This window comes from Triturus cristatus, chromosome 10, assembly GCF_964204655.1.
Source record: "Triturus cristatus chromosome 10, aTriCri1.1, whole genome shotgun sequence".
NCBI lineage: Eukaryota > Metazoa > Chordata > Amphibia > Caudata > Salamandridae > Triturus > Triturus cristatus.
In genome coordinates, this window is record NC_140593.1 from 893,673,956 (window position 1) to 893,687,087 (window position 13,132).

General features: G+C 45.2%; 1 long non-coding RNA gene across 1 annotated transcript in view; it reads right to left on the reverse strand.

The window, feature by feature from the left end:
- Positions 1-4,682: 4,682 nt before the first annotated feature.
- Positions 4,683-13,132, reverse strand: part of LOC146796194 (uncharacterized) — a 63,429-nt gene continuing 54,979 nt past the window's right edge. Inside the window, exon 4 of the long non-coding RNA XR_014969900.1 lies at positions 4,683-4,932. This is a non-coding gene — a long non-coding RNA (uncharacterized LOC146796194). The remainder of the gene's footprint in view (positions 4,933-13,132) is intronic.

Genomic DNA, 13,132 nt, shown 5'->3' on the forward strand with positions numbered 1-13,132 from the left:
GGCTGGACTGTTCCCATGAGGCACAGGGTCAGACTGATTTGCATATGGCCATGTCTGAACTGGGGTGGCAGAGTGGGCTAAAGAACGGTGATGGATCAAACCCAGATCTGTTGACTGGGTGTGAGTGTTTGATTGGTTCTGATGCTCTGTCCATCACCACCCTCTTTTGTACCGCTTTGTTAGCCATAAGTTGGCAGGGTATGCTCAGACGTGAGTCCCTTGCTCACTTTGCCACTGGATTCAAGCAAGCCTGGCTGAAGACGGCTGAAATGCCAGAAACCGGTCCTAGGTAACTTGTTTCCGGTCCAGGGAAGGCATGGCTTGGCAGTTCGGGCTGGACTGTTCCCATGAGGCACAGGGTCAGACTGATTTGCATATGGCCATGTCTGAACTGGGGTGGCAGAGTGGGCTAAAGAACGGTGATGGATAAAACCCAGATCTGTTGACTGGGTGTGAGTGTTTGATTGGTTCTGATGCTCCGTCCATCACCACCCCCTTTTGTACCGCTTTGTTAGCCATAAGTTGGCAGGGTATGCTCAGACGTGAGTCCCTTGCTCACTTTGCCACTGGATTCAAGCAAGCCTGGCTGAAGATGGCTGAAATACCAGAAACCGGTCCTAGGTAGCTTGTTTCCGGACCAGGGAAGGCATGGCTTGGCAGTTCGGGCTGGACTGTTCCCATGAGGCACAGGGTCAGACTGATTTGCATATGGCCATGTTTGAACTGGGGTGGCAGAGTGGGCTAAAGAACGGTGATGGATCAAACCCAGATCTGTTGACTGGGTGTGAGTGTTTGATTGGTTCTGATGCTCCGTCCATCACCACCCCCTTTTGTACCGCTTTGTTAGCCATAAGTTGGAGGGTATGCTCAGACGTGAGTCCCTTGCTCACTTTGCCACTGGATTCAAGCAAGCCTGGCTGAAGACGGCTGAAATACCAGAAACCGGTCCTAGGTAGCTTGTTTCCGGTCCAGGGAAGGCATGGCTTGGCAGTTCGGGCTGGACTGTTCCCATGAGGCACAGGGTCAGACTGATTTGCATATGGCCATGTTTGAACTGGGGTGGCAGAGTGGGCTAAAGAACGGTGATGGATCAAACCCAGATCTGTTGACTGGGTGTGAGTGTTTGATTGGTTCTGATGCTCCGTCCATCACCACCCCCTTTTGTACCGCTTTGTTAGCCATAAGTTGGCAGGGTATGCTCAGACGTGAGTCCCTTGCTCACTTTGCCACTGGATTCAAGCAAGCCTGGCTGAAGACGGCTGAAATGCCAGAAACCGGTCCTAGGTAGCTTGATTCCAGTCCAGGGAAGGCATGGCTTAGCAGTTCGGGCTGGACTGTTCCCATGAGGCACAGGGTCAGACTGATTTGCATATGGCCATGTCTGAACTGGGGTGGCAGAGTGGGCTAAAGAACGGTGATGGATCAAACCCAGATCTGTTGACTGAGTGTGAGTGTTTGATTGGTTCTGATGCTCCGTCCATCACCACCCCCTTTTGTACCCATTGTGGGTCTGCACTCCCTCTCTTTGTGTATGGTACACTCCTGTCATGTCCCCTACTGACATGCAGTACACTTCACTTTGGTGTCAGCTGTCCCCTTTGTATATATGTGTGTGTGCCTCCCCATGACTTTATTTGTGACACTATTCTTTGTCCAGGGTCAATGTGTCACTCAGGGCATTTCCCCAATGTGTCATTTGTGATGTTCCGGTGCTGTTTGTCAGTCATGGTTGCTCCTATGCAGTTCAACTGTGTGTGCTGCCCAGTCCTCTGGTCAAGCTGTTTCCACCTTTGTGTCCCAGACTTGTGCATCTGTTGGGTGTTGTGTTGGATGTCTGTGTGTTGGTTGTGTTATTGCTTCACTTCCTGGGTGTGCTGTTGTCTTTGTGCTGTGCTGTATGGTGTTTTGTGGGTTGCTGTTCTGTCACTGATGTCTGTGTGTGGCTGGTATGCTTGGTGTGCACACACAGCTTGTTGTGCATGGAGTGCTGTGTGTGTATGTTGCCTTGTGATTGCCTGGTGTGCATCCCCTGATGTCCTGCTGTGTTTGATATGTGATTGTTCTGCCTGTGCATCTGTTGTTTGTTTGCTGTGGCTGTGTTGTTCTGTGATGGTGCACTTCTTGTGTGTGTTATGGTATGTAGTCTGTGCATTGTTCCTGAGTGATGAGGTTGTGCAATCCTGTTTTGTCTGTGCTCCCATTGCCTTTCCCCAGTTTAGCTGCACAGGGCATGTCTGTTGTTGTTGTGGCTCTGAGTGTGTTTCTGTTGGGTTATGTGTCTGTCTGTTGTATTTGTTTCGACATTTGTGGTGGCATCCCTGTGTGTGTGTGTGTGTGATGTTTGTGGCTGACCCCAGGGTGTGTGGTTGTTTGTGTGTGAATTGACTGGCAAGTATTGCCAGCCTTCAGTGTGTTTGGCACTGGTGTTGTGTGCTGCTGGTGTGAGGGGGGTATGTGTGTAGATTCCTACTGGTGTTTGTCAGTCCTGAGGTGTGTAGATGGGCCCTGTGTGTAGTGCTGCTGGTGTACTCCTGTGAAGTTGTTGTATGGATGTGTGGCTGTTCACAGTTTGACTTCAGGGCCTTCCTTTCATGCTTGTGCATATACGTGGTTTACCTTGCTGTCTCCCTGTGTTGTTGCACTGAGCTGTCTGTGGTTTGAGTTCACTGACTGTGCCAGCCATGTGTGCTTTGATGGTGTGAGGGTGTTGTTCTCAGTTCCTTGTGTTGATGTGATGTACACATGCTTGTTGTGTGTCTCCATGGCCTTTCATTTGTGTGCAGCCCACTTTGGTTTCCCTATTTGTTGTGGTCCATTGCTGTTGGTATGTGGGGTGTGTATGTGTGTGTGTGTGTGTCAGTCTGTGGTATGTATGTGTGACTGTGCAGGCTGTGTGTCCATTTGGATGTTAATTCCTTGTAAGTGTTCATTTGTTGCTTGTCCTCATTTTTGTTTCCCTGGGTGTGGTGTTGTGGTGGTGTGTGTGCTTCCCTGGCCCTGTGCTACTGGGCTGTGTGCTGTGTGTTCCTGTGCAGCCACTCCTGCAGTGTCTGTCTCCATGATTGTTTGTTGTGTGGTGCAGGGTGTGTATTGACCTGGCTTGTTGTTGTGCATGGGGTGCACAGGAGGGGCACATGGCATGTGCCTTCATGGGGTGTGCTAGTGTGTGGTGAGAGGGTGTGTGGCCCTGTGGTCTTTGTGCCCGGCCCATGCCTGGCACTAGCCCTGCCTTCTGCATTGTGCGCATGTATTTCCTTGTGTTCACCGCTGCGGTGATGTGACCGGGACATTGCTGCATGGTAGCGGTAGCTGTGTGTCCAGGATGCAGAGGGGTAACTTTGTGGCAGGTGGGTGATGTGTGGGTGCCCTTGTGGATGTGTCCCTGTTCCCCCTAGGATGTCTGATGTGGATTTGGATCCTGTGTCTGCACGTGTGTTGTGTGTTGTGTATGTGTTGTTGCGTACCTGCGGCGGCGTCCGCGGTGGTCCATGAGTTCATGGTAATGTAGCAGGTACAGCACCGGTTTCGCGCTCCGCTGTCGAGCTTCCGCCGTCTCTGGTTGGGCGGTGTCTCCGCTGCGGTGCGTCTGCTTGTTTGAGTCATCCTAATTTGTGGAGCGGGGCGAACGTCATTCCTCACGTCGGAGAGTCTCCATTGGCTCCCACCGCCGCGGTGGCAGGCGCACTTTAATGGCGGTGCGCGTCGCACCGCGGCGGTCGGGAAATGGCCTATGTTTGGCCATACTAATATGGCGGGCATGAGGACCGCTGCTCGCGGGCGGAAAAAGGTATTTTTCCGCACCGCCAGTGCCGCGGTGGTGCCACCGCCCGGCATCCTAATGGACCCCTTAGTATTTTTTAACATAGTTACTTACCAAATTGAATGACTAAACAGTCCCTCTTTTGGGAGCAATACAGGTGACAAGGCCTTACATGTAAATCAAAAAAGGCAAGAGTTGTCCCAGAGCACATATTCAAACATAAGAAATAAGTAAGCTGTTTCCTGATAACTGCCTTTGTTTTTTCAAATGCCACCTGAAAGCCAGCGAAGGACCTGTTCTTTACACAAAGCTTTCAAGTTATCCCATTGTTAGTCAGTTGGTCCTGTTCTTTCTTTGTGTTCCAGATCCTATAGCCGTCCCCAACTTAATTCATAACATAATTATGTTATGTTATGTTAATTCATGACTACAAGTACCAGACATTAAATGGAAAAATGAGAATGGATGTGACATGGAACATTTTGGCGCTTCTGTTTTAGTTGGGAGATGTCTGCTTGTAATAGAACACCTGGGACAAAATCACAAAACTTTAATTGGCAATGTCACAGCAGGGCATAAACCAAATGATACTGTATTGTATTGCAAGGTGACTTCAGTTAATTGACATATTGTATGCTAAACTAAACATATTTGTGTATTTGGAAGGAGATATATTATCTTTTATTAGGAACAAGCTCTAAATTTACAGCAGAAGTTACCAAGTGGCACATCACATCTAGTTGTTTTTCACTGAAAGCGTTCCAGGTATGAACATGTGTGATTTCTTAGGAGAGAGTTCATACATTGCCTGTTCCTTAGGTGTACTGGTTTCATTTAAACACTTACAGGATGAGATAATCTCCTGGATGTATTCTCAAGGTTCCACCGCATTATTAATAAACCATTACAGATATATTTTCCTCTATATGTTGTTTATTGAAAAAATATCTTTTACAAATCTAGGTTTCTCTTTGAAATCATACATACTATGCATTCATAAAAACTTTTCAATAACCGAAAGGCAATTTCTATGTTTCATAGAAGAAATTTGTATACAGTCCATTATAGGAGTATTCATACAGATCAAAATCAATTGTTAAACAACAAATCCATCATGTGCGGCACTCCACAGCCAATACGTGTTTTGCAGTAAGCTGGCTACTTCTTCAGGGCTGTAAAGGAAATATACATTCCACAATAAGTAACAAATAACACCAATGATGATTGCAATTATACAACATTTCTATTATACATTTATCAAAAATACATTAATCAAAATGCATAATTATACTTTTACTATTTCCTGAACATGGATTTGATACAATCATTTGCAAATCTAGGATCAAATCTAAAATTTAAAAAATGGATTGCACATTAATTCATTTGCAAAATGTTTATGACATATAGTTTCACCTTATTGATAGTTGCTTTCAAGAAGAAGTTACAGACTTAACATATACAAACTTTCACTGATATGTTCTATTTTGTATAATGTAGTGGTAAAAGCATTACAAACTACTGTGGCCTGGTAATTTTTCTGGTTATATATATCCCAAGTTCTAATAAAAAAGGTATCATGCCCCTTGTCAATCAATCATATACACTTATACAACAGGTTTTTCAACAGCTCTCACAATACTTTGTAACCCTTGCATCTCAGATTGTGAAAATCTTCTCACTTCAGATGTAAAGAAGGCCTTCTCAAATTTATCACCGTCCTTGCTGCATAGCGTTCTATTCTCCTAAAAGGTATACAATCCACTACTTTATTTGACTCGAAAAATTGATGTCTCTGAGGCTTCAAAATACCTGTATACTTAAGTGCACACTAAGCAATTCTTACCTCCCAGTTTTTGATCACTGTTAGTAATAATTCTTTGAACTCTCCCCCATTCAGTTTATTTAACTGCTTTATTTCCACCATCTCCAAGGAAACCATAACCTATTTACCAAACACTCCATGGTTAATTTCACCTTCGAGTGAAGTCTGTGTTTGCTCCTCAAAAACAAAATCATCAAAAAATCATCCACCTTATTGCACAATGCTCATTTCATATGATGTTTTCTACTTTACTATTACTATAAATGGGAAAGAGACAACAATGATGTCTACAAATTACTGCGTTAGCATTATTTTTCTCTAAACAAATCCACCATGGGTTAATAATAAATACACATCTGAATGTAGCACAATTTTAATTAGCTGTGTAACTCAACTTATTTCCTCCCCATATCCAAAACCCATTTAATACTTGTACACTTTCAAAGTCTCCATATGTTGATTTCAAACCGAAGAAACTTAGCTGCATGGGCGTTTTTCATGGACTTCTGTCCTCAAACCAGCAAACAATTTCTCAGCTTTTTCATCACCTTTATATAATCACAACAAACACTGTAATTTCCTTTCCAAGTTCGGGCCACATATAACACCAAAACAACAAGTGTGTAATCATGAAAAGCTGGATGAAATTTTATGCATATTAGTCTCCATTGTCTGGTACGTGCTAGCTTTACTCAATTGATGTACTGGAAGTTCTTAACCCTTTCCGTGCTCATGACGGAACCACTCCGTCATGAGCCACGGGTGCACTGTGCTCATGACGGAGTGGTTCCGTCATGCTGCGGCCGTTGGCGGCCGCTCCACCCACGCGGCGCTAATTCCCCGCCTGTGCGGGCGATTAGCGCAGTGGGCGGAGTCGTGACGGAACCACTCCGTCATGAGCACAGCTCACCCGTGACTCGTGACGGAGTGGTTCCGTCACGAGCACAGCGGCACCGCAACTGCCCCCAAACCCCCCCAGCGCCGCGGCGGAATTCCTGCCGCGGCGAAGGGGTTAAAATCCAAGCCTTACCATCCTATCCTATTATACGCTTCAAACATCCTTCCGAAATATAACATACACATTAATTAAATCCACAATTTGATCATTCACTTTGATAAAATCATTTAACACTTTTGTGTATCATAATGATGCCATCCACAAACTTCCAAATGTGACCAACCTCAACCTTAGCATCATTTGTTTTAACTCTACTAGTAAATGTTACTGTCAGTACAATGTAAAGATGATCTACCTAAAAACCTGTTTAGTTATATGAAATCAAATCACCATTCTAGATATATTTTGTGTCACATCCACCCCTTATGTCAATGTATATGTTCACAATAATTAAGCCGACATAAAGAAAATAACTAATATAATCAATTACCAAACCTCCATTTACAGACATGATAATTATTAGCTTAGTTTTACCATCCTATTTACTCCCTCATTGTAATAGAAATTACAATCATTGACCATGTCTGCCATCCTGTTTTTATAAAGCCTTGTTGGTAATGAAAACCTCCCAAAGAACCGGATGCAATAATTTTCATCAAGAATAAATATGTATCAAGAAAAACTGTGGTGTGAAATTCTCTATCTATATTGAAACCATGATCAACCGTCTGCACAATTTCTATACATCAGTTCTCCCTCATGAGCAATTTATGAGTCTTATCCTCCCCCTTTTTAATGAGCCTTTATATGATCAATGCCTATATCAGCTATTTCGATAAATTCTCAAATCTATGTTTTGCATAAAATGTTGGCTCAGGGGATATTTGTACGCTTTCCTTAATGCAGTTACATGTTCTTCTAATCTTTCAATCAATGGATGCTTACTCAATCCTACCTATTGCTTCCCACAAAGGCATACAATCGTGCAGACACAGAAAGTGGAGTTGCAATTTATATAGGATCTAATTAGAAACTTCCTGATTCTATCGTAAATTGAAAAAACTTTGGTTTTATCAACAATAAATTTGCAGCAAACACAATTATTGCATTTATAGCAGCTACAAGGATTGTCAATTAACCAATCCCAGATTTATTTTCCATGAATCTTACTGTATGACTGGGACTGAGAATATTTTTCAAGGTTTCCTCTCTCCTATACATCACCAATGGCTTTTCTGGAATGCTTCTCCTAAAACCCTTACCCACTCTAAGGTTGTTCCAATGTTTCCTCAAAATGTTAGATATCCTACTATTTTCAACAAATAATTTAGTAATAAATCTAACATTTTGTTTGTCTATATTACCAATATTTCTCTTCTTATCTGTCAATTATGACTGTCTTTAGAGGTTATGTACTCTTTTAGCTGGTTCATCAATTCCATTATGCAAATAGCTGCGCTCTTCTAACCTTCCTATTATTTTGAATTCTTCTTTTATATAGTCTTCTTCTTTAGTACAATTTCTTTTATGCCTGATTAGCTCATTATATGGGATGTTCTTTTTTGGATTATATGGATATCGTGAACTGAAATCGAGGATACTATTGCTTGCTTTTTCTTGCTATAAGTTTTTGATCCATCACATATAATCTGAGGCTAAAAATCGAGGTCTGATGATATGCCAGAGTCATTTCTTCGTTGATATCATTTGTATTTAAATATCTACGGTGGGGGCGGAGCTAGCTTCGAAGCAAGATGGCCGCTTGTTAAGCGAGCTCCTCGCAAACGCCCAGCTATCCTTTAAATAATCTTTTCAACACTGCTCTAAATGCCCGAAACTGGTGGAGGACAAGAAATAATGGCAGCGGGACCACTGTAGAGCCAAGTCCGGTCCCTGAAGATACTTGCAAGCCCCGAAACGGCGAGTAGACAACTTGAGGCCCTCGCAGAGAGAGTGAAAGTGAAGATGCAAGACACAGCGGGCAGACACGCTGAGACGTACGGCACGCAGCGCGGCTGAGAGAGGAGGTAAGGCCCGCTTCGACCGAGTCTCTGTAAACAAAGGCGACGGAAAGATCAGCGGCTGCGGACGACGAGACCCAGCAACACCCGCACGTAGAGCAGAGGGCGGCGGAGCACCTGGGGAGGTTCTGAACGCACCGGAGGCAGGTGGGTGCTACAGTATCCCGCTCAGCCCAGGGACCGGACCCCGGGGCTTAACTGGTTAGCCCTACGCGCACCTCACAAGCGAGAAAGCCGCTCTAATGCCCTAAACAAGGCATCGGTGGGAAAAGCGCACCGGCGGACGCCCTACACAATACCCACGGGCGTAATTAAGGCCAAGTGAGAGACGCCCGCCGAGGGCGCTAAGCAGACCACGGAGGAGAGCGCATGAGGACATTTTAAATACAGTCCTCATCCAAAGGCATTGATACTACAGCGCGGCTGCCTTGCTGGAGGGACAGCCTGGATAAGTGGAAACCACGGTCCTTCAGGACTGCGGGCTCGCGGGACACAGGACCTATTAACGCCACAAGCTTGCACAACACATCAGGCACTTAGGATACTCGGAGGGCCCAACTCGAGTAAACCTCACCATCCACATCAGGGCCACAGAACTTGTGGACTGGACAGCTACTCAACTGCACCATGGGTAAGACAGATCGCACCCAACCAAAAATCACCTTCGAACAAGCTAAGAAACAACAAGACCAAAGCACTGACGAACAGCCGACAGCGCAATCGACGGCATGAGCCACATGTGGGGTAACGAACAATGACGTACAGGCCATGTTTACTACAATTCAAGCCGCACTGTCAAACATTGACGGGAAAATCGACTCCTTGACATATAGAATCGACAAGATGTCTGAACGGCTTGATAAACACACAGAAAGACTTGACATGGCGGAGTGGCGAATATCCGAAGCTGAGGATAGCCAAGTGCAGGTGGACGCGAAACAGACAAAGATGGAGAAGCAATTGGCGGCCATGACGGCGAAGGCGGAGGACTTGGAAGCTCGGTCCCGTAGAAGCAACATCCGCTTAATGGGAATTTCTGAGACGACAAACATGGGCCCAATGGAACATTATGTGGAGCAGCTGCTCATCTCCATGCTGGGACATGACACGTTTTCGGATATTTTTATAGTTGAGAGAGCCCACAGATCGCTGGCGCCAAAACCACCTGCTGGATCCAGACCGAGACCGATTATCGCCAAAATCCTAAATTACAGGGACAGAGACGCGGCGCTCCGAAAGGCCAGAGAACTAGGCACACTATCACATGAAGGCATGGACATATCCCTGTACCCAGACTTCATGTTGTCAGTGCAGGAAGCGCGGAAAAAATTCACTACAGTGAAACAGAAATTGTGAGACCTGAATGTTCCATACGCCATGTTGTACCCGGCCAGACTCAAAACCACCATTGACGGCAAGACACAGCTTTTTGCTGAACCATCGGAAGTAATGAAGTTTATACAACAGAAAGGCCAGATGGGTACGCGGAGAAGATCGCCAAGGGGAGAACACGGGGAACAGTCTACCATGTCCAATGTTGAGTGAACAATAATTCAGGGACACATGTTAGATAATACAAGTGAACTACCTGCGTGCGGTGGGGGACATTCCCCATTAGACGGCGCCTAACGGACGCTACTCGATACAGGAGGCCTACGATATGCTGGACCAGATAAGTTGACGTTCAACATTAATAGCGTATACTTTCACTGTATTGACATACCTTTAAGTGATTTGGTACAAGTTAGGGCCATTGGCCTCCGCTGGGAGAGGGCTCTCTCACAGTCTTGCTCAGTAATGTTGTAATGTGTTGAATTTCGTATTATGCATAACCAGCTCGTTTTCCCATGTGGTCTATGCCACAAGCAACGGATGGGCAACTCTGACCCCTACGTGTGAACCACACAAACTATTGTAATATTTTTGACTTTTTCATTTTGCGGGGAAATGTTATTTGTTATTGTTGGGAATGTCTCCACTAGAACGGGGAAGGTGGAGTTGGAGGGGGTGGGAAAGGGGGGTAAACAGAAAACTCTGACCAGTGGTGAAATGGCAGACAGACACATAGGAGACACTTTCAACCATCATAGACACATACATTAGATAGATGGCGGAGACTCGACAGACGACTGATACCTTGAAACAGCGCAGACCGCTGGCACTCCTAACATGGAATATTAGGGGGCTACACAACCCACAGAAAATACGCAAAGTGCTGGCATACCTGGACAGACACAAAATAGATGTGGCCTGCCTACAAGAGACACACCTGACGGAACTAAGAGAGAAACAAATAGGGGCCAAATGGGCTACATTCAGGTTGACATCGTCTTATTCCTCATAGGCGAGGGGAGTCCTGCTCTGGGTGAAACGCAACACACCTTTCACGCTCATTAAATCTGTGAAGGACGATCAGGGGCGCTATGTGATAGTGAAAGGCTGCTTCGGAGGCACAGTGTTAACAATCGTAAATGTGTACAGTCCGAATAATGACGACCCCTCTTTTTACGCAGAAATCTGGAAGCAATTACATGAACTCTAACCCGGCACTATCCTATCGGGTGGAGACTTCAATACCTGTCTAGACCCCACACTAGATAGATCAACTGGGATTGATAGATATGGTAAACAATTGGCCAAAGTTTTAAGGGAAGGGATGACGAACTGGGACATAGTGGACATATGGAGACATAGACACCCGGAACGGAGAGAAGGTACGTGCTTCTCATCAATGCACCACACATGGTCCAGGCTTGGTTACTGGCTGATATCTCAGGATGTGTACACGTGGACTACTGACATTGAACACTTACCCAAAACACTCTCTGACCATGCCCCGGTTCGTATCAAATTACAAATCCCGACGCACACCCCACGACAATTCACGTGGAGACTGAGACAGACGGCATTACAGGACCAAGTATTTCGTGAAGAGTTACGCCAGGCAATAATAGACTATTTTGAAAACAATTCCGGATCAGTACAGAGTACAAGGACACTGTGGGAGGCTTTCAAAGTTACCGTAAGGGGACACTGCATTAGCAATCATGCAGGCATACTAAAAGATATACAGGGACAATTGGAAAGAATAGAAGCAGACATTACCAGACTGGAACACGAATTTGAAGACGCACACAATGCCACAATACTGGCCGACATTAGAACACAGATTGACAAATATAACGAATTTGCAGATGACGAGATAAAATACATTTCGCGCAAATACACTGCTAGGAACTATGGAGAGGGAGGGAGACCTGGTAGAGCGTTGTCATATAAAATCAAGCCTACTCACACTTCGGCGTATATTACGCAGATCCAGGACGAGCACCGGAAAACAGTATACAACACTCCAGCTATATTAGAATGCTTCACCAAATACTACACTCAGCTGTACACTGCTCAGGCAACGTCTTCCACATCAGACATACAAGACTATCTAGATGACGTAGCCCTAGCATGGCTATCAGACACCCACCGAGAATACTTCTGTCACCATATTACTAAAGACGAAATGCTAGACGCCATTAACTCTCTCCCTAACAATAAAGCACCGGGGCTGGATGGCCTCCTGGGCGAATTTTATAAAGAATTCCGTGATCTACTGATCCCACACTTGGCTGAAATACTTGAAGAAGCCTATGAAGAAGGCGCACTTCCGACCTCACTATGCGAGGCACTCCTGAAAGCACTCCCGAAACCGGGCAAGGACCCCACTGAATGTGAGTCATACAGGCCTTTATCCCTGATAAATATACATGCTAAGATTTTAGCTAAAATAATAGCGAACAGAATACAACCGCTTCTATGTCAGCTTGTGCTGCCAGACCAGGCAGGCTTCATGCCGACGCGGTCCACCACCCACAATATCCGCACCAAATAGATCCGGACACACAGGCGGCTGCGGCCCTATTGGATGCCGCCAAGGCATTCGACTCGGTGGAGTGGGGTTTTATGTTTGTCACTCTTCGCAAGATGGGATTTCCAGAACCATTCCTAAAATGGATATCGCTTCTATATACTGCACCTAAGGAACGAGTTAGAATAAATGGATACACATCCAACCCCATAGAGATTACGCGAGGTACCAGACAGGGCTGCCCCCTGTCGCCAATGCTCTTTGCATTAATCCTAGAACCACTGGCCTGTAAAATTCGCCAGAAATACTCTGATTCGACCCCACAATTTGATCAATGTCCCATCGGAATAGCATTGTACGCCGATGATATGGTTCTCTACACCACGCACCCAGATATGAATCTAAACCCGCTCATTAGGGAATATGTTAGATATGAACAATATGCCGGCTTTCGAATAAACTGGGATAAGTCAGTCGTGAAACCTCTCACTGCGGACACACTGGAACCTGATCTGGAATACCCTTTAAAATGGCGGACAGATCCAGTTAAATTCTTAGGAGTCTGGATTCACCGTGATCCAGAACTGGTCATCAGAGAGAACTATGGAAAGGCGCTGGTGAGATTAGATGAACAAGTAGATAAATGGATAAAAATGCCTTTCTCAATGGCGGACAGAATAGCCTTACAGAAAATGATTATATTGCCTAGATTTCTATATCTGTTCTGGAATATACCAATATGGTCAGTCAGTCAGTCAAAAAGCTTTATTTC